The 21326-nt window shown below is 37.6% G+C and overlaps 1 protein-coding gene and 1 long non-coding RNA gene across 3 annotated transcripts in view; one reads left to right on the forward strand and one right to left on the reverse strand.

Annotated features, from left to right (window-relative positions):
• Wee1 (Wee1 kinase) overlaps positions 1-21326 on the forward strand; it is a 101210-nt gene that overhangs the window by 57421 nt on the left and 22463 nt on the right. The gene's annotated exons all lie outside the window — the stretch shown is intronic.
• Positions 1-21326, reverse strand: part of LOC150082170 (uncharacterized) — a 162874-nt gene that overhangs the window by 51826 nt on the left and 89722 nt on the right. The window lies entirely within an intron of this gene.

Genomic DNA, 21326 nt, shown 5'->3' on the forward strand with positions numbered 1-21326 from the left:
AAAAAAAAAAAAATTCTTGTTCAATACAGAAGTACCCAAAATTTGATCTCAGTGGATCCCACATAAAAATATATGCTTTGGTTATGCTGTAATATCAAACAAGCTTAATCCTTTGTTCTTTTCACTAAAAGTTTTGATTACTATCAATTGTTCATGATAACCAACTTGTGGAGGCATTATATAATGCTGTCATGAAGGAACATTATTTGAATATTAACTGCCAAATAAAATGGATAGAAAGTGTCAGTTTTCAAAAATTCCATTCTGAAAATTAGTGTTTACAAAAAGCAATTTGCATGTAAATGTTTTGTGGCACTTTATCCAAAATGCTTAGTGAATGTGTTATGTCAGACCTAATCAAATTAGATGAAATCAAATCTTGTTCTCTCTTGTTGATTATCAATGAACCACTTATGAACAGTAACAGATTGCTTGATTGATGCTATAAATGAAATTAGAACAGCACAAACATGCCTTAATTCTAAAATTCTACTATATGTTACCATAAGCATACTTTAAAGTGGTTGGAATGCAGTAAAGACTTAACTCTTGTGTGAAAGCTGGAACCCACTAAAGGGTAAAAAAAAAACATGGTTTAAAAAAATTGCAACTTTTATTTGATTTCTTCGGCAAAACAAACGCAAGCTTCATTATACCCTAGAGCAGAGGCTCCTAAAAGCATAGCAGCAGTTCACAGAGAGATCTGTCAGTGACCTTGTCTGGGCAAGTGTTCAGTCTCCGTAAGGCCCCCCCCCCCAATGATTTTTCTGTAATGTAAAAAAGTATTTCTGCAAAAATAGAAAACTTTTACCACTGAAATCACTTCATTAACATTTTTAATGCAAATACATTTTGAAATGTTCATAATTGCTGAGACATATCTACTTATTTATTACATTAGAATAATCTATATTTTTAAAATTGTAAATAATTTTATTTATCTTTAAACATCACCTACTTAGAATGCATAATTTTCTATCACATTTATCAGTTTGTTTCTTGCTTTACATTTAATTGACACTAAACTAGAAAATCAAACTTCAAAGAGATAACTAGTGGGAAAAACCACTTGGGCTTGTTCTAAGCTGATTATATTTTTATTTTCCCTTCATCTTTAACCAAAACTATTATACTCTCACCAGAATCTAGAAACATTTTGGTAACTCCATCTCAGTGTAAATTCAGTAGATGAATTTATTGCTCTAGTTCCATTTTTAGTGTTCGCAAATGTTTAACCTTACTTAGATCTACCTCATGTCCTCTATCAACTGCACCAGTGTAGACAAAACAGCAAAATGTGTCTTTGCTACATGATTGAAAGGTCAAGCTTGTCTTGGAATGCTTGGATTTTCTCTGTTGCTTTGATGACTGTTTTCTCTCGTCCCTGCAACGTTTTATTCAGTATTTTATGTTTGTCAAAAATTTCAGCTAAATATGCCAATTTAGAGATCCACACTGAATTCTCAAAGTATAGCACTAACTCATTCTTCTGTTGTCTCAGAAATATAGCTGCCTCAAAGGAATGTTTGAGCTCCAATATAACCAACATGCTTCTAGATGAAAAAGCACTTCATCTTGGCTATCCATATCCTGGCACAAAAGATGAAACATGCATGGTTTTTAAAGAACTTCCTTTGATATAATTAGTACTTATCACAACTTCAAATCATCAGGTAACATTTTTGCAGTTAGAGTTGCTTGGTGTAAAATACGATGAAGGCCAATAATGTTTTGAGCAATACTGAACATTAAAACTCGAAGCCCTGATGTGACCTCCATCATAGCTGCCACACCATCTGTTGTTATTTCATAGAGTTTATTTCAGAACAAGTTATGTAAATTACAGAAATCTTGCAGTTTACAAAATATATTAACTGCACAAGTGCACCTCAAGGAACAAGCAAAATAGACAATCTTCTTTAAATGTATGGCCTGCATATATCTCACAAATGCCATTAAATGTGCAGTACTAGTAATGCCTCTCATTGATTTGAATACTCCATGCTTTGGTTGTTTGAGCTCTACAGTCAGTTGCTCATAAGTATTTGCTTGTCATATCAAAAATTTGTTTCACTGTTAAATTACTCTGCAAGATCTGGTCCAGTAATCCACCTTCCTCAGCAATGGAGTGTTCTTTTTCTGCACAACAAGTAAATAAACTTCATAATTTTCTTTCAGCGTTGAATGATGAGCCTCATGTGAAACACCATAGGCATCCACAGCCTTTGCCATTTCATTCTCTTCTTTCAGCTTGAACTAATCTAAGTCTTTGTTCAAAAGTTCAGGATGATGTGTTTTAAGATGCTATTCCAGTTTGCTTGGTGTCAATGATTCTGGTGATAGAACCAACATGCAGACAACACATTGAGGCTTTTTTCCCCCTCTCAAAAATACCAGTGAATCCAAACTTGATGAAGGCTTCATGGTAGTTCCTTTTATTGCTCAAGTTTGCTGAAATTGAAAATAATATGCAGTTTTTTATATTGAAAAGCTTCAAAAAATTTATAAGTATAAAATTTAGCTCTGCTTCAAGTTAAGTAACCCTTACCTCAATTCACATATAATAAAATCAGCCATGACTAATGCATGGAAATACAGTAGAATCTCATTAACACAATTACAAAATACTGATTTATATGAAGCAAATATCATTCCCCTGTGAAAGGATAGGCTTTTCTATGAAACTCATTCGTTTATTATAAAATTTAGTTAATATATATTACAAAGTCTGTTTTAACCCCGTGAATACAAAGTTCCACACAGCATATTGGCACTGAATTGTTAGAATTTACTTTTATGTAAACAAAATCATTTTATGTTAGCTACAGCATAAATACATTATGAAAAACATCATTAGAGTCAGTTTCAATCGTTAAGCCAGGTTCAAAGAGCCTTTTGCTACACTTGTGATCTATTTTGTGCCATTTTTATGGGAGCTGTCTTTTTTGGAACTTTTAAAAATCAGTTGAAAGTTTGCTTATGTTAAACCTCATCTAGCAGTGTTATGGTGTGACAAAATGTAAATGTGGAGAAATAAGCCTGGAAATAAAAACTGAAAATTATACAAGAGGCTGATAGGATGGAACGAAGCAAAAAGGACATTGCAAAGGAATACAACATATCTTTAGTGCATTCACCTAAATATTTACATTGTATAATCATTGCATTGATTATTCTACTGCAGTGTAGTTAAGGATTCAGAGAATAAGTAAAAATATTGTTGAACTAATGAAGACTGCTCTTGACCATCACAACCCTATAACTACTGGCATAAGTAACTGCATAATCTTTACATTTATGTAAAGATAGAAACCAATGTGGTAAAGTATCTAATAAATCAGATTAAGATTTTGTTTCTAATATGCTCCTTGTAGAATATATTAGAAATGAAATGATTTCATTTCATCTAAGCAAATCTATGCCTATTAGCAATAGGCATAGATTTGTTTAGATGTGATGTAATGAAATACTCATAGATTAAGCTGTTTTGTATTATCCTTTGCTAGCATGGATTTTGACAGAGTGTAACTGAATAAAATAAATTAAAAGAACAAACAATTCCTTTAATAGCTAAATGCATCATTTAGCTGTTAAACTTACCTAATGTAATAAGATCTTACATTACAAAAAGTTCAGTAATCCTTTATGGTATAAGTTTTGGGAAAAATATAGTATCTCAAACTTTTGCAGTTGTCATTGTTGGTCATGTATGATGAAGAATGACTGCTCTGCAACCAGTCAAATCTCAACAACAGAGTTTTTTGGAAAGGTTAATAATACATTATTGTTAATATTTGTTGCAATCTCCCTTCTTTTTTGGTTTCAATATTGTGAATTGTGCAAAAGAAATTATAGCTTAATAAAAAAGGTGGGAGGAGGGATCTAGCTTTGGAAGTACAGCATAAGACTTTATTTGGCATGCGTGGGATATAAAGATTGCTGGATAATCCTGCCATTTTCTACTTTCAAATGAAGGTATGGCGAATTTATAAACACCAATTATATGGTCAATCATCTAAGGAAAAAGTTTCAGTCTTATCTGGGAAAGCTTTTGGAGACTCGAGCTCTAGAGTTTATAAAGTGCCTAGTTAATGCATTAGTTTTAATGCTTACAGTAGAACAAACTGCTTTACAGAAAGTTGCCCCTGTATTGCACTCATTATGAAAAGGAACTTCACTGGCAACTCATTGTTGAAGGCAAAGTTCATTCTGCTCTGAGCATTAACGTCATTACATTAACTAACTAGGCACTTTAATTCCTGTTGACCACAAAACCAGAGATGAAGATAAGCTAGTCCTAATTGCATAAAATTTCAAGGCCAGATAGCATTAGGTACTTTATAAGTTTGAAACTCTAGTATCATCTAACTTAAGTTGTATTTAGTGAAAGTTCTTGAATTTTATGAACAGACATGCAGTGCTTTGAAATTAAATCTCCATATTACATCCTGTGAGTCAATTCTGCACTTCTGTCAGTAGGAATTTTTTCTTTTACAATGTGGCATTGAATGACCATAGACTGTACAGTTAGGTATATTCTGTATACAAACAGTAAACAAATTGTTTGGTTATAACATAATACTGACTTTCCTCAATTTGAATTTATGCCCCCAAGTGCATAATCTGAGAAAGAAGAAGAATCCTATCAGCATTGAACTTGCTCAAACCATTCAAGGCCTTATACAACTCAGTCAGATCAACTTGCCTGTGCCTAGTCTCCAGCTACTGCAATTTGCAAAACTTAAGCCTTGATAAGAGCAACCCTTTGTTCTCTCTCACCAATCTTGTTGCCCTTCTCTTTCCAGCAGCTCTACATCCTTCCTAAAATGAGGCCCCCAGACCTCTATGCAGTACTTAAGGCGTAATCACCTATCAGCATCGATAGATGATTATGCTTATCCTTGCTAGCAAAATTCCTGTATATCATTGACAAGATCCCATGAACTACTCTGGCAGCGTGTCTGCACAATTAAACCCGTGTCTTTTTCATTCTCCACTGCCCTGAGTGCAGTACTGCACGGTTGGTACGTTAGTCTGGGGTTACTGCTACCCACATGCAGTAATTTGTATTGTTAATGTTAAACTTCAGTTGCTACCTCTCAGTCCATCTGCTCAACTTTTCCAGATCCTTTTCCCATACAATAGGCCCAACACTAAACTCTGGGGTACTCCACTAATAAACATTAGTCCACAAAGAGTGGTGTCCATTGATTACCACTGTCTTCTCCCACCCAACCATCCCTTTATCCATAACAGCAACTTGCCCTTAATGCTATACTGCTCTAATTTGTACAGCAGTCTTCCATGTGCAACAGTAGCAAAAGCTTTTCTGAAATCCAAGTATATGATTTAATATTATTTCTTGCATCCAGTTCCTTTGTGATCACATTGTAGTATCCAATTAAATTGGTCAGACAAGACTTTCCCTTAACAAACCCATGCTGTGTCTAAATTATTACTGCAGTCTTGTCTAGATAATCCTGCAATGCTTCTTTAACAAGTGATGCCATTATTTTCCCAGTAACAGAAGTCAAACTAGATCTATAATTATTCATGTCACCCTTTGTGAATTGGGGATACATTTGTGTATCTAGGTAACCATGGGCAAAAGATAGCAGTTTACCAGATGGCATTCTTTGTACATGATAGAGATCTGATGATTCTCTTAAGTTTTCCAAAAGTTAGACTAGAACCTTCCAACATGTTCTAATTTTTGGACCCCCCTTCCCCGTCATACGTATCCTTTGTAGATCATATATCTATCCTTTTAAAACTGCTATTTTTTTTCAGAAAGCTGGTTTTTGCTGTGATTGGCAATGGAGTAACTTTGATGAGCTTAGAGCAATGGCATCATTGGTGGTTCCATTTTGAAGAACTTTTGGTAATGACATTGTTTGTAAGCCCCATATTAACAGTTGCTGAAATTTTAAATGAACTAAATTCCCTACAGGTGATAACAAAGACTAATTACCAATGAAATTGTCAAGATACAGTTAAAGTGTTAAGATGCTATAACAGCTTACCAGATAAAGTGGATTTCTTTAAATTTGATTGTAAGGTACGTGCAATCTAGCCTAAGGAATATATATATATATATATATATATATATATATATATATATACACTGGATGATTCACTACCAGAGTGACAAACTTGCAGGAGTAAGGGGCACAAAGACGAATCGGAATCACATAGCATTGCAGGGGCTGAAATGACGAGGCAATAGGATGGACGAGTATTCAAACGTTGAACAGGCCGACATGCACCTTGCGTATGGAGCTGTGGACTGTAACGGGCGCACTGCTCCTCATCATACGATTTTTGCACGTGTGCACAGAAGGTTACATGAGACTGGTTGTTTCATGAGAGGTACCATGAATCGAGAGCGAACGACGAGGACACCAGACAATGAGGAGAATGTCCTACGTCTTGCAGAAGGCAATCCGAGTACGAGTACTCGAGCGATAGGCCAACAATTGGGTATTTCCCAATCCACTGTATGGAGGATACTGTCAACAAACCAAATGAGTTCATACCATCTGCAACGCGTCCAATCATTGGAGCCTGCGGATTATCCACTCCGGAGGACTTTTGCTACTTGGTTTCTTCAACAGAGTGCGGCAGACGGCGCATTTGCTGAGTCCGTATTGTTCACGGATGAGGCAAGTTTCACAAGAGAGGGAACCTTCAATCAACATAATGCCCATTTGTGGGCTTTGGAGAACCCCCATGGTACGCGAACACGTGCAACTCAACGCCGTTTCTCTGTCAATGTTTGGGCTGGCATTGTTGGAGACCACCTCATTGGACCGTGCCTTCTGCCCCCTCGTCTGGACAGTAGGGCATACTTGATCTTTCTACAGCAAGTCCTGCCTGAACTTATTGAAGAAGCACATGTTCCTCAGTCGTTGCGCCGCTCAACGTGGTTCCAGCATGATGGAGCCCCCCCACATTACACCAGTGATGTCCGCCAACACCTAAACATTTGGACAGCACTGAATAGGTCGTGGTGGTCCAATTCATTGGCCTGCTAGATCGCCGGACCTATCATGCCTGGACTTCTGCTGGGGTCAAATGAAGACATTGGTGTACGAGACCCCCGTTGATTCAGTTGAAGACCTCGTCACTCGCATCTCTGTAGCTGCCGGGGAGATTTGAGACATGCCAGGAATCTTCCAGAAAGTTAGGGATTCCATGCGGTGGCGCTGTGAAGCCTGTGTGACTGCTTCTGGTCGAACTTTCGAACACCTTCTGTAGCATGGCTTTTTGCCAATGTAAAACTTGTCATTAAAATGATTTCTGTTACACTAACGAGTTGCTGTTTCTGTTCTTTTTCTTTGCTTACGCGACCTCACGCATGACGAAGGCATTTCGGACCCTGCAATGCTATGTGATTCCGATTCACCTTTGTGCCCCCTACAACTGCAAGTTTGTCGCACTGGTAGTGAATCACCCTGTATAGCACACACTCTTTGAGTAGACAGGGGATTCATGCCCCTGACTGCTATATATGGCCAATCTGCCAACATGCACTGTCCCAGCATGGCAGATTATGGTCCATTTCCCTCAACATGACTTGTTGAGGAGGCCTCTATCCTGCAGTGGATTGACAATGGCTGCAGATTTATTTATTTATACACACACACTTGAACTCTCATCCATTTTCTTGAAGTTACTTTATAACTATGTGTAAATTCATCGTAAAGTGTAATAAACCAGTTAAAATTTACAGAACATTTTACAATTTTCTATTGTAAATTCTAACTAATATAATCTTTAGATGTTTTTTAGATGAAAAGAATGATTTATTCCAAATAAAAAGTACACCCACTCACCTTGTCATATGTTTTGTTGCTAACCATGTTAAAGCAAGAAATAAATGGTCTAAATCTACAAGTTGTATATATCGTTCAATTATTAAAACTATAAAAAGTGCAAATCAAGAAATGACTGTACATACATACTAGAAGTTAAACATTTCATAGCCAGCACCCCAGATTTTTTTTTTTTTTTTATTAGAACCCCAAACACGACAGGTATTATAACCTATAGTACTTAGTACCGTGCTTGGGTTGGAGGTTGAGAAGACGAAAGAAGATATTTGTTGACATTAGACTTGAACTTCTGTAGATTGTAATTTTCAGGAAATATGTATGAAGGAAGGTTGTTCCAGAAAACGGCAGTTGAATGAATAAATGAGGAAAATGAAAAGTTGGTTCTGTGGGTTTGAAGTTGGACAGTAAATGGATGTTGGCTGGTGGCGGCACGTGTTCGGACTGTTTTGAAAGAGAGAGCGGGAATTATAGAAGCCAATTCAGAAGAACAGTGCCCATGGAAGTATCTGTAGAAGAGGCATGCAGCAGAAACAATGCGTCTATGAGAAAGCGAGTGGAGAGACTCTGTTAGAGATGAATCATTAATTAACCTAACTGCCCTCTTCTGAATGGAATCAAGAAGCCTGAGAGAGGTTATGGGGGCACCACCCCAGATGTGGGAACAATATTCCATGGCAGGGCGGATTTGCGATTTATACAGAGTGAGCAGCTGTTTGGGAGAAAAGTAACGCCGAGAGCGAAAGAGAAAACCAAGTTTTTTAGATGCAGAGGAAGCAATATTTGTAATGTGCTTGTGCCAAGAGAGATTAGAAGTCAGGGTAATCGCCAAAAGAGATATATCATTTTGCCTAGAAATCGGAGTGTCACTAAAGATAAGCATAGGAGCAGAAGAATCCTTTTTGCGAGATATAAGACAAGATTGAGTTTTAGAAGGGTTGAAATCAACTAAGTTGTCTTTGCCCCACTGGAGAATTACCTGAAGATCGGCATTTAAGAAATTGGCAGCAGATTTTCGGGAACTTGAAGCTGATTGAGCTGGACAAGGTTTCTCAAAATGGAAAGTTGAATGCAATGTGCTATCATCGGCAAAACTATGGATAGGATTTCCAGTCAATGGAAGAAGGTCATTGATATACAAGAGGAAAAGAGTGGGGGAAAGAACTGAACCTTGGGGGACACCGGCATTAGTGGAGTAGTTAGAAGACAGAGAGCCATTTACCATCACCCTCAGTGAGCGATCAGAGATAAAACTGGATAACCAATTACTAAAAACAGTTGGCAAACCATAAGATGGAAGCTTGTTTAGAAGACCTTTATGCCAAACACGATCAAAAGCCTTTGAGATGTCAAGAGCAACTACTTGTGTTTCACCGAACCTTTCCATTGAGTAGAAGTAATTGCAATGGGACGATAATTGGATGGGAGGCATTTGTCACCCTTTTTAGGAACTGGCTGGATATGAGCAAATTTCCAAGCAGAAGGAAAAACGCCTTTGGAATAAGAAAGTGAAAAAAGGCGGGAAAGAACAGGAGTAAGTTCAGGAGCACAGGTTTTGAGAACAAGTGGAGAAATACCATCAGGACCTGGAGCTTTCTTAGCATCAAGATTCATCAAAATCCTTCTGATATCCTTTTGACGGAAGACCACAGGAGGCATTGAATGGAGCGTGTTAGGGATGGTGGGAGGTGTTTTACCAAGATCATTAATACATGAGCTCGAAGAAAAATGGGATGCTAGCAGGTCAGCTTTATCCTTGGCTGAAGTGACAACAGAACCATCTGGTTTGGACAGAGGTGGGAGCAGAGATGGGCAAAAGTTGTGGCCAATAGCTTTGGCAAGAGACCAGAATGCTCGGCTACCATTAGGGCAAGAAGCAAGTTTTCTACTGGTAGCCTGTTCAAACTCTAGTTTGGACTGGTTAATAACTGCTTTACAATTGTTGCAAGCTTTGGTGTAGGCAGAAAATGAAACTGAAGAATTAGAAACAAGCCAATTATGATATGCAATGTTCTTCTCTTGGACAGCCTTAGCACATTTATTGGAAAACCAAGGTTTAGATAAAGGACGAGATTTTAAAGTGGAGTGTGGGATAAAGGATTCCATTCCTGCAAGAATAATTTCACTGACACGATCTGAGCAAACGTTGACATCAGAAGTTTTGAAACAGTAATCAGACCAAGGAAAAGAAGAAAAGAAGTCTCGCAGGTCATCCCATTTTGCATTCTTGTAATGCCAAACAATACGAGGTTGGGAATAGCCATGAGATAAAGGTTCCATTGGAGAAGAGACAATCACCAAGTTGTGATCTGAAGTGCCTAAAGGACCTCTCACTTCAACCTTGTACTTAGAAGGGTTGTTTGTGAGAAAAAGATCAAGCGTATTGGCTGTATGATTAGGATTGTCCGGTATTCTTGTAGGTAAATGAACAATCTGTGCTAGGTCATTAGTAATTGCAAAAGCCTCAGCATCTCGACCTGCTGGGTCGGTGTGACTAGAAAACGGAAGCCAGCTGGAGTTGTGAACGTTAAAATCGCCAAGGAAAATTACCTCACTGTTAGGAAAGTTGGACTGGAGAAAGTCAAGTTGAAAAGAGAGGAAGTCAAAGAGCTCCAAGTGATTAGTGGAGTTGGGAGAACGGTAGAGACAACAGATGAATTTTATACAATGAGGTAGAGAGATTTTAAGCCAGAGAAGATCAAAGAGAGGAGATTCCAAATTGCCAAGTCTCTGACAGGGAATATCAGAACGGACATATGCACAAGTACCACCTTTGAGGCGAAAGGAATCATACAGCAAATAATTTGGACATCTGAGATGAGCAGTAGTTGAATCAACTGATAACTGAGATTCAGTCAGAAAAAGTACATGGGGTTTGGAAGACTGCAAGTGGAAATGGGCAACGTTGAGATTAGAATTGAGACCACGTATATTTGTGAAATGAACTGGAAGTCCTTGGGAGGTTTAGATCTTTTCGCAGATAAGCTTGCTCTATTATTTTGACAATTCATGGTGTATTCAATAGTAAGAAAAAGTGGGTGGGACATGCTGTATGAAGTAATGAAATTTTTGGATATGGCGTACATGTGGTAAGAATATACCCAGATCCTTGACATAACGTGGCCTCGACAATGCTCCCCGCATACACACTACTCGGACTCCCTCCAGTCACTATCTGGCAGAGTAGAGGTAGCAAGATTATACACTAGCTGATCCGGAAGCTTCCTAGAGAGTTACCAATAGGTTCAGTCCGGTGTACTAACTAGCGGCCAGCCTGCGAACACCGTTTTAGAGCTGTACCCTCGAAATGTAAGGAATATTGGATCTTGCCACGACATTCATCATAACCTCAAAAATCATCAATCATACTGCATGATGGAAGAGATAGGTAAGGGTTGGCCGGAACTTAGCTCTAGAGACTAAACATGGGTTCCACCACTTCAAGCCTCCAATAAGCAAAGTGGTGGTATTTAACCAGTTGATGAGAGTCATCTACCACCTAGTACTGCCTGGTAACATAGAGGGGCGGCGTTCCTCCATGTGGTGTGGGCGCCACACCTCGACCCCTGCTTACGTTGGTTCACACCTGGGTGGTCACCCACCATGTACTTGTGCATGAAGGTTATACCCAGGATTACTAACAGTCCCACCATCGTGAAGGTGCAAGCAGAGGATTTGGCTGTCATAGACCGTCCGGACTTCGCCGAAATTGGGTCCACTTTGACTTGAGTGTCACCCGAATATCAGTTCCATCAGCGTTTTAGACTCCCAGGTAGCAAGAACAGCTTGTCTGGCATATCTGAGAGAATGTCTGTGACAACCTCAAGATACTTTGTAGACTGCACCTACAAAGATTTCTTTTACATTCAGTTTCCCCCCATTTATGCCACTTGCTTTGAAATCTGCAGACGTCAATTTAATTAAGAATAAAACACACACTTGCCATTTTTTTCTTTTTTGATACAGAAGCCTAGCAAGCAACTGTCATTACAATATTAGTGTTGTACAGTTACAACATTATGTTGTAAATATAATTGTAATATGAATATATATATACACTCTAATCTCCAGACGTGTTGGGACACATCCTATGCCTGGGCAGTAAAGGTTAATTTTAGAAGTCATATGAGAGGTTGATGGCAATTACACTTAAAGGATATGCACATATACACTAAATGACAAAAATTCCCTGTGCAATATTTATGACAAGAAGTTGTCACATAGCAGGCATGTTCATCTTGTCAGATAGTACAAAGAGTGGGGCACTCAAAATCAGCTGTTGGAAATATCTTATTCAGTGGAAAATTGATGATATTAATAACTCCAGAGGCACATTGAGAGTCGAAAGATACTGAGATTCCTCTCAGAGGCATCGTTAATGAGCTGATTGCAGAAACAGTCAACAGAACTGGAGTAAGTGTAGGACAAAACCACTGGAAAAGATACTTCATACAATAGATTTACATAGTTTTACAGTTGTTTGTAAGCTAGAACTTTTATCCTAGTAATACACATCATTGCCTATCTTGATGTAGAGGATAGACGCATTGGACATTACATTAAAAAAAACATGATATGAACTGATCATCGTGCTAAACAATTCAGGTGTCAACTGGACACATCTCAGCAAGATGTATGCCCAAATAATGGCTTCATCCAATTGCACCAGTGATGAGGTTCAGTGGTGATAATTTGATGGTGTGGGGCCTTCTCTACCTGGCTCCATTGATTGCCATCAATACAACCATGAGTATAATTTCCTGCTTTGACATTCTGATTATGGCAGTTGTTTAGAGGAAGACTATATTTGTATCTGCATGACACATTAAAAAGCACAATTTAATTTTCACACTCAGTAGTACAACAGCAGTCAGGGTTGAATCATATGAACCTGCTATTTCCATTGCAGAATCGAATAATTGAATATCATTAGGGAGTATTTTGGAACAACAATTCGTAGCCATAAAAAGATATCCTAGTTCAAGCAAAGGAGAAGCATTAGTCTTACAGTGGGAGGGGAGTTTTGTGATGCTTTAAACTTTCTTGAGTCTTCTTGCCTAAGAAGCAGAAAGTCAAGGTGTTGAAAGCCATGGACTTTAGGGCCTGTTGGACCAGAGATTCTGCTGGTTAGGTATATAATTTGGAAGTAACCAGGCATTTTGAGATTAATTGGGAAAATATGGTTCAAGGTCACTTAATTTAGTTGACACAGTGAATGATCTGTGTAAAGATAATTTTATATATATATATATATATATATATATATATATAATATATATAATTATCGACAATTTCTTGGAACAGTCATCCTCCCAGTCCCCAACTTTGCACACCCAAGATTTGACTCTTCTAATGTCACCATGCAAATATCACACAATTCAAACTGCTGAAGTGCTTCCAAGGACTAGGTAGGAATTTCTTCCACAGATGTGGTGGAGTGTTCTTTTTCCACTTAGATGTCAGATTAACCTCTACAACAGTTACAAGACTATTTTTCTGCCTTTGCATAAGTGTGTTTACCTTAGAAGAAATAAAATTACTATAGAAGATTCAATTCTGCTAGGAGAAACACATGGTATTAAGACTTCAAACTAATGCCATAGAATGCACAGGATTTTTATAGTAGGCAAAGGCTCCATGTTTTAAGTTTATAGGCATTTAGCAAAATTCAAGTAGTGAAGACTAAGAAATAACCAAATGTGCAATATTAGTGGTTAATCTCCTTTGCATATAAACTTAAGAGTTCTTAAGACAAAGTGCAATTATTTTCTTTTGCTTTGTGGAAAGGCTCGGATCTTGATTGCATTAGCAAAGGCACATGATGCAAGAAAGCAAGCTTATATAGCATCAGCCAAAAATGAAAAAAAAACAAACCTTATTTCGCCCATCCACTTGCTCCAAATGTTTGTCTAGTTCTGCCTTGAATCTATTTAAGCTATCAACTTCTACAACAACAGATGGAAGTTTGTTCCAGCAATCAACCACCAGCTGGCTAAAGGCAAATTTCCGCACATCCATTCTACAACTCTCCTTCCTCAATTTGAATTTATGCCCTCTCAGGCGATTATTCTGAGTAAGAGGAAGAATCCCATCAGCATTGTGCATGCTCAAGCCATTCAAGGCTTTATACACCTCAATCAGATCACCTCACAGGTGCCTAGTCTCCAGACACTGTAATTTGCAAAACTTAAGCCTTTTTTATAAGAGCAACCCTTTGTTCCATTCACTAATCTTGTTGCCCTTCTCTGTACTCGTTCCAACAGCTCTACATCCTTCTTAAAATGAGGCCTTCCAGACCTGTATACAGTACTCAAGGTGTGGCATGACCATTGCCTTATACAAATGGATAATCACCTCCTTATCCCTGCTAGAAAAATTCCTGTATATCATTGACAAGACACCATGAGCTACTCTTGCAGACTGTCTGCACTGCTCAGAAAACTTCACATCTACCTGCACAATTACCCCCAGGTCTTTTTCACTCTCTACCACTGTCAGTGTAGTACCACACACTTGATACATTACTCTGGGTTATTGCTTCCCAAATACAGTACTTTACATTTGTCAATATTAAACTTTAGTTGCCACCTCTCAGCCCATCTGCTCAACTTTTCTAGATCCTGTTGCAGCAGCGTACTGTCATTAGTGTCATTAACAACACTGCTGACCTTTGTATTGTCTGCAAACTTGGACATTAAGCCCAATATACCATTATTAATGAATACAGAAAACAATAATGAACCCAACACTGAACCCCGGAGGACTTCACTAATAATATAAGTCATGAAGAGCAGTGTCTATTGATTACCACTCTGTTTTCTCCCACTCAACAATAGCAGCAACTTGCTTCCAATGCCACACTGCCCCAATTTGTGCAGCAGTCTTCCATGTGCAACAGTATCAAAAGCCTTTCTAAGATCCAAATATGATATCAAAATTATTCTTTGCATCCAGTTCCTTTGTAACTACATCATAGTATCCAATCAAATTGGTCAGACAAGACTTTCCCTCAACAAACCCATGCTGTGTCCGAACTGTAACTGAAGTTTTGTCTAGATGATCCTGCAATGCTTCTTTAACCAATGCCTCCATTAATTTCTCTGGAACAGAAGTTAAACTAACAGGTCTGTAATTACCTGTGTTTCCCTTTGTGGATTGGGGTCACATTTGCACATCTCCAGTTCACAGGTACCTCCCCTGATTGGGCTTAGTCACACTCATGGAGTAAAAAAAAAAAAAAAAAAAAAAGGTAAAGTGCAGCCATTATCAACCCACTGCAGGATGGAAGCCTCCTCAACAATTCATGTTGAGGAAAATGGACCATAATCTGCCATGCTGGTCCAGTGTGGGTTGGCAGATCAATCGTATTCAGCAGTCAGGGGCTTGAATCCCAGTCTACTCAAAGAGTATGTGCTACTGCACTCCCACTCCTGACCACTCGGCTATGGAGGCTGGAGTAGTAAATGTGAACTTAGCATTATGAAGAAATTTTTTAATAAAAATTACCTGAACTCCAACATCTCGACAAAAGATCAAATCATTCACAGGAACAAGTAATAAACATCTTTCTATGTTGGTAAATTCTAATAACTAAAAATTAACAAGCAGATTCTCTCCTCTTATATTTGAAATTGCTTAGTTTTTTATTTAATAAAACTTTTTGACTGCTTAAAATGTCTTATGGGGTACTATCAAACATTTATATGTAGAGGATGTGCTAAGCAACTTGTCTTAACCACTTACATATTTGCTGGTCCCTTGAGGTTGTTATATTAAGTTACTGGTGATATATCAGTTTCAACTAGGATTATAGTCTTCATCTTGAATTTAACAGATCTACTAATCAACTTATGAAGAATCTTGAAAGTATGGTTATACCACCATATCCTGTTATTTATTCCCCCCCCCCCCAGTCTCTAGTATTAAGCTGATAATATTTCAACCAATGAGAAAGAAAATTTTATCTGCTGGCATAAACTTAAGATATTAATTTAAGATTTTCTAGATACTAGATAGAGAAAAGAAATTTAGAAATTTCTTTTCTCTATCTAGTTATATCTTGAAAATAGGACCAAAAAGAGATTCCAAAACATTGAATATTGTGTGCTGGAATTTAGTTTGAGAACTTGTGAATCATAATTTACATGAATATATATTCATTTTTAAATTAAGAGTTTAATTTGCCCTAACATATAATCTTTTGCACATAACTTCTGGATTATGATTTCAAAGTTTCCTGGTATGTAATTGAAAACAAAGGCAACCCTACAGCACATAGATAGGATCTGATAAGTTAAAACATAACTAATTGATATTTAGTTGCTTTTCAGATAAAGAATGGATAACAGCTTACATATCCAGGAATGTGTACAAATTGGTGCAAGATAAGAGGTGTGGTAGTTTGTCAATGAAATCCAAAAATGGTGACTAGTAACATGTGGATGGCATGCAGTTTTGGATTCCCAAATAATTCAAGCGAAGTTGATTACCACAAATTAAGGTAGAGCTGGAAAGAAATGAAGCCTTCAGCATTGCAGATTTTACATGTTTGCCTGTAGCAAATTTCATTCTGTACTGAAAAAGGAGCTGCACTGCTGAACATAGAAGCACACTTGCAAGCCTTGTTACTCCTTGCTGAATCTTTCATGCAGATCCACACAAGATAACTAATACCCAAACTATAGGCTAATACAGTACCTCAAATTTATAAGTTCTATACTATTAGCCATTTTTTTAGTTCAATTAAGTAATTTATCTGGGACTTGGCATATGATGCAAGAAAAGCAAGCTTATACAGCATCAGCAAAAAAAAAAACTTCCCATTTCACTCATCCATTTGTTCCAAATGTTTGTCTAGTTCTGCCTTGAATTTATTTAAACTATCAACTTCCACAACGACAGATGGAAGTTTGTTCAGGCAATCAGCTACCCGCTGGCTATAGGCAAGTTTTCACAAATCTATTCAACAACTGTCTTCCCTCAATTTCAGTTTATGCCACCTCAGGTTTGTAATCTGAGCAAGAGAAGAATCCCATCAGCATTGAGCCTGCATTTAATGACAACATTATACCTGCTGGAAAAATTCCTATATATCATTGACAAAACCCTATGATCTACTATGGCAGCCTGTCTACACTGTTCATAGAACTTCATATATGACTGCACAATTACCCCCAGTCTCTTTTAATCTCCACTACCCTGAGTGTAACACCACCCAGTTGGTACATTTCTCTGGGGTTACTGCTATCCATATGCAGTATAGTACTTTGCATTTGTCAATGTTAAATTTCAGTTGCCACTTCTTAGACCATTTGCCCAACTTCTCCATATCCTGTTGCAGCAGCAGCATACTGTCATTAACAACCATGCCAACCTTTGTATCATCTGCAACTTTGACATTAAGTTTGATATACCTTCATCAATATCATTGATAAATATACAAAACAACAATGGGCCCAACACAGAACCTTGGTGGACTCCATGAAGAGCAATGTCCATTGAAGCCACTCTCTGGCTTCTCCTAGCCAACCATCCTTTTATCCATTGTACGAACTTGCCCTTAATGCCATACTGCTCCAATTTGTACAGTAGTCTTCCATGAGCAACAGTATTGAAAACTTTACTGAAATCATATAATATGTATATGATATCAAAATTATTTTTTTTGCATCCAGTTCCTTTGTGACCATGTCATGGTATCCAACCAAATTGGTCAGACAAGACTTCCCCTTAACAAACCCATGCTGTGTCTGAATTATTACTGCAGTCTTATCGAGATGATCCTGCAATACTTCTTTAACCAGTGACTCCATTATCTTCCCTGGAACAGAAGTCAAACTAATAAGTCTGTAATTACTCGTGTCACCCTTTGTGAATTGGAGATACATTTGCGCATCTCCAGTCTGTGGGGATTTACCCTGAGTCCAAGGATGCTCTCATAATTATGGCTAATATTTTGCTTACTTCCCTTGCCAACTCTAATATAACTAGATAGATCCTATCCACTCCAGGTGTCTTATGTTTATTTTCAACAATTTCTCCTCCACTTTGCTCTGAGTTATTACAAAATCAATTTTTAACTCCCTGTTAGAGTTTGATAAATATCTGGCCCTCTCCTTGAATAACTCCTCATGTGAATGTAGATGCAAAATACTCATTTAGTTTGGCAGCAATCTGAGAATGATCATCTACAGTCAAACCATTGATATGAATTGGACCAATCTAATTCACTCCCTTCCTTTTAGAGTTTATATAAGTAAAAAATTCTTTTTCTTACCATCATTTGCAAAAGATTTCTCATAATCTGCCTTCATTGCTTAATCTTCTTTGTGACTTGATTACAGACTAGCTAATACCTACCATATGCTTCTGTATTGCCTGATAATTTATTTGCATCCCATGCATTTTTTTTCTCTGCCACGAGTCTCAGTTCATCTGACATCCATTTGGGCCTAAACCTAGAGCAGTATTTCTTAGCTGGAACAAAAAGCCTAGAACAAAAAGCCAACTACAACTTCCAGGCAATATCTGGGAAGTTAAAAGCCCCCATTGTGAGACACTGATTTACTGGCCCACTCTACTTCTCTGTATAACTGTTCCTTGAATGCTTACTGAAGCAAAATCCCTTCCCTTTACCACTGATGGTAGGCTACATCTGTAAGTAAATACCACATCAGTACACTGTGATCACTGCCACCTAGTAGTTCTTTTATCTGTAAATTCTTAATGCATGAATAATCATTGCTGATAATCAGATCAAGAGTGTTACTCCCTCTGGCTGTCTCTCTAACATGCTGATGTAGAAAACAATCATCCAATAATCCATGCTAGTGGGAGAGTGACCAAATACAACTTCCAGGTAATATCTGGGAAGTTAAAAGCCCCCATTGTGAGACACTGATTTACTGGCCCACTCTACTTCTCTGTATAATTGTTCATTGTACCCATTATAGGCCTATAGCAAACTCCTACCCTCATTTTTGCTTTCCCAGTGCTTGTGTCACACTAAACTGACTGAACATTGCACTGTCCACCTATGTCAACTGGATGCACTTCTTTAGATTGTGTGTGTTTCTTAACTAACAGCATAACCTCTCCTCCCTTCCTATCCTTTCTGTACACATTGTACTCCCCAAATTCCAATTCTGCATTCCTTATATCTGTGCAACACCACGTTGCTGATATCCCAACAATATTTGCATTTAATGTCTTGACCAGCACTTCAAATTCATCAAATTTATTTATTATACTCCTAGCCTTGGTTTACTGCAATTATACATGCACCTGTTCTTATTCTTAGTTACTCTAACACAGGCCATGTATTTACTTGTTTCACAGAATCGGCGTCACCCCACCCAGGTGTAAAATACCAAAGTTCGAATCCTGTCAATGACGGAAGGAATTCTTATGGGTATTTTTTACAATGTGATTGAGTTAGTCAGTCTCAGATGAGGGTAGCATGTTTTTTTTTTTTTCTCCTGGAAACTCTGGTTTTTCGTCCAGAAAAATAGAAAATCGACCTCAGAACACATGCAATTTGAACAGACACAGCAACATAGCCTTAGTCGCCGATGCTATTTTTTAAAAAATAAAATTATGATTACTGAAGATGTTCAAGAATTACTGGTAGAAAAAAGAGGCTGGTGAAGAGGATTTGGTGGAAATGGCATCAGAGGCAAATCAATTCAGAGGATGATAGCACAGATGAAAATTCAGAATTTCCAAATTTTACACTAAGTATATGGAAAGGCAAACTTAGCCGAGCAATTAGAATCTTATTTTTTGAATTCAGATTCTTCGACTGAAAGGAGCCCAAAGTTCAAAAGGGATCTTCAAAACTGCTTAGTTACATACGATGAAATTACAAAGATCTATCAAGCAAAAGTAAACAAACCCAAATTAATAATTTTTTAAAGAGAGCAGAAGATACACAAAATATAGAATGGTGTATTTTTGTTAGCTCTTGGAATATAACCCCCTTTTTGTATTGATTCTTAGTCCTGTATAACACGGTTTCGGACTACACAAGATTTTAAAGGAACTAAACTACCATGTTATGCAAGGGTTACCTGTACTTGCTACATCTGCAGTATAGTTTATACACATCTCTCATCCTTTAAATCATCTTTCACATGTCTAGTGTTGATTTGGCAAGCCCAATGGTTTCCTCTATATCTAGACAAAAAGGAAATGCAAATTTGGGTTTGTCTGATTATACTGGGGGGGGGGGTTGAATGGTTCTTCCGATGGCTTTATTAATCATGATTTCTGAATATTGCCTAAGTTCTAGCAAGCTGTCTGGTAAGCAGTCTGAGAGCACTCAAGGCCATACTTTTATAATGTCCGTTTTAACGCATAGGGTGGTTGCAATGAAAGTTTAAAACTGAAAGGGTATCAGTGGGTTTCTATGAACAGAACTGCTGTTTTATTTTTAATGGAGGAAATATTTACATCTAAAAAAGGAGAATTTTGCCGTCACATTTTTCACCTCTTTAGTTTCATATTTTTGTCAAAGTTGTTCGTGAAATGGCTGGAGAATTTCTGCTCCATGGTGTTCTATATAAAGAATATATTATCTGCTAAACTTAATCATAATTTAGGGGAGGGAAGAATGTCCATGTAGATTTCTGCATTAGGGGAAGAAAGAGAATTCCCCCATGATGAGACAAAGAATCTTCTGTCGAAATTAAAATAAGCCTGCCCTATAGTTAATGCAAAGCTTCCCTAACACTTTATTTCGAGAGAGAGATCGTGGGGGGGAGGGGAATGCGGGAGGAGAGATGTTAGCGGACATAGATTCTACAATGAATCTTATTAGTGTGTCTTAATAAAATCTGAAGTATTCTTTACCAAAGTGGGGTTGGAGAGTAAAGACTTTGACATTTGACTAAATTATACCCTATTATCTGTCACTAATGATCAGTTGTGTGCCTTAATATTCATGAAAATGCATTGGGCATCTCAGTTGTTGAGGTTCAACCTTTTAAATGATATATCATCTCTGTTTTTTTCTTTTCATTAATGAATTGATCAATCATGTCCCCACAACTGCCCGAACCCTTCCCCATTACTCTGACATCCTTCCTCAAATATCATTGATAATATCGATAAAACCACAGATAACCAAACTCGTTTTTCAAAATAGTAGACCTTTCAGCCCAGCTCCTGAAAACCATTTCTTCCTTAGTTAATGCAAAATAAATGATTTTGCATTAAATAAGACTTGCTCTTCATATCAGTAAAGCTGACATGGGTGGCCTCACTGTTCAACAAAGACATATTTAAAAGCAAAATTAATGAACTCGGCAATCCAACCATATACAGTTCCCTCGATAAAGACCGTACCAAAGCAGCTGGGGGGGGAAAAATGAAAGAGTTGCTTAAGATACTTCTAAACAAAAATAAAATAGAGATGGTTTAACATTTAAAACTCCAACTTTATTTTCACAAATATTAAGGCACATGAACAAGTGCTTCCGGCCAGATCAATTGTTA

The sequence above is a fragment of the Mastigoproctus giganteus genome, chromosome 8, assembly GCF_048544385.1.
Source record: "Mastigoproctus giganteus isolate SK-2022 chromosome 8, ASM4854438v1, whole genome shotgun sequence".
Lineage (NCBI taxonomy): Eukaryota > Metazoa > Arthropoda > Arachnida > Uropygi > Thelyphonidae > Mastigoproctus > Mastigoproctus giganteus.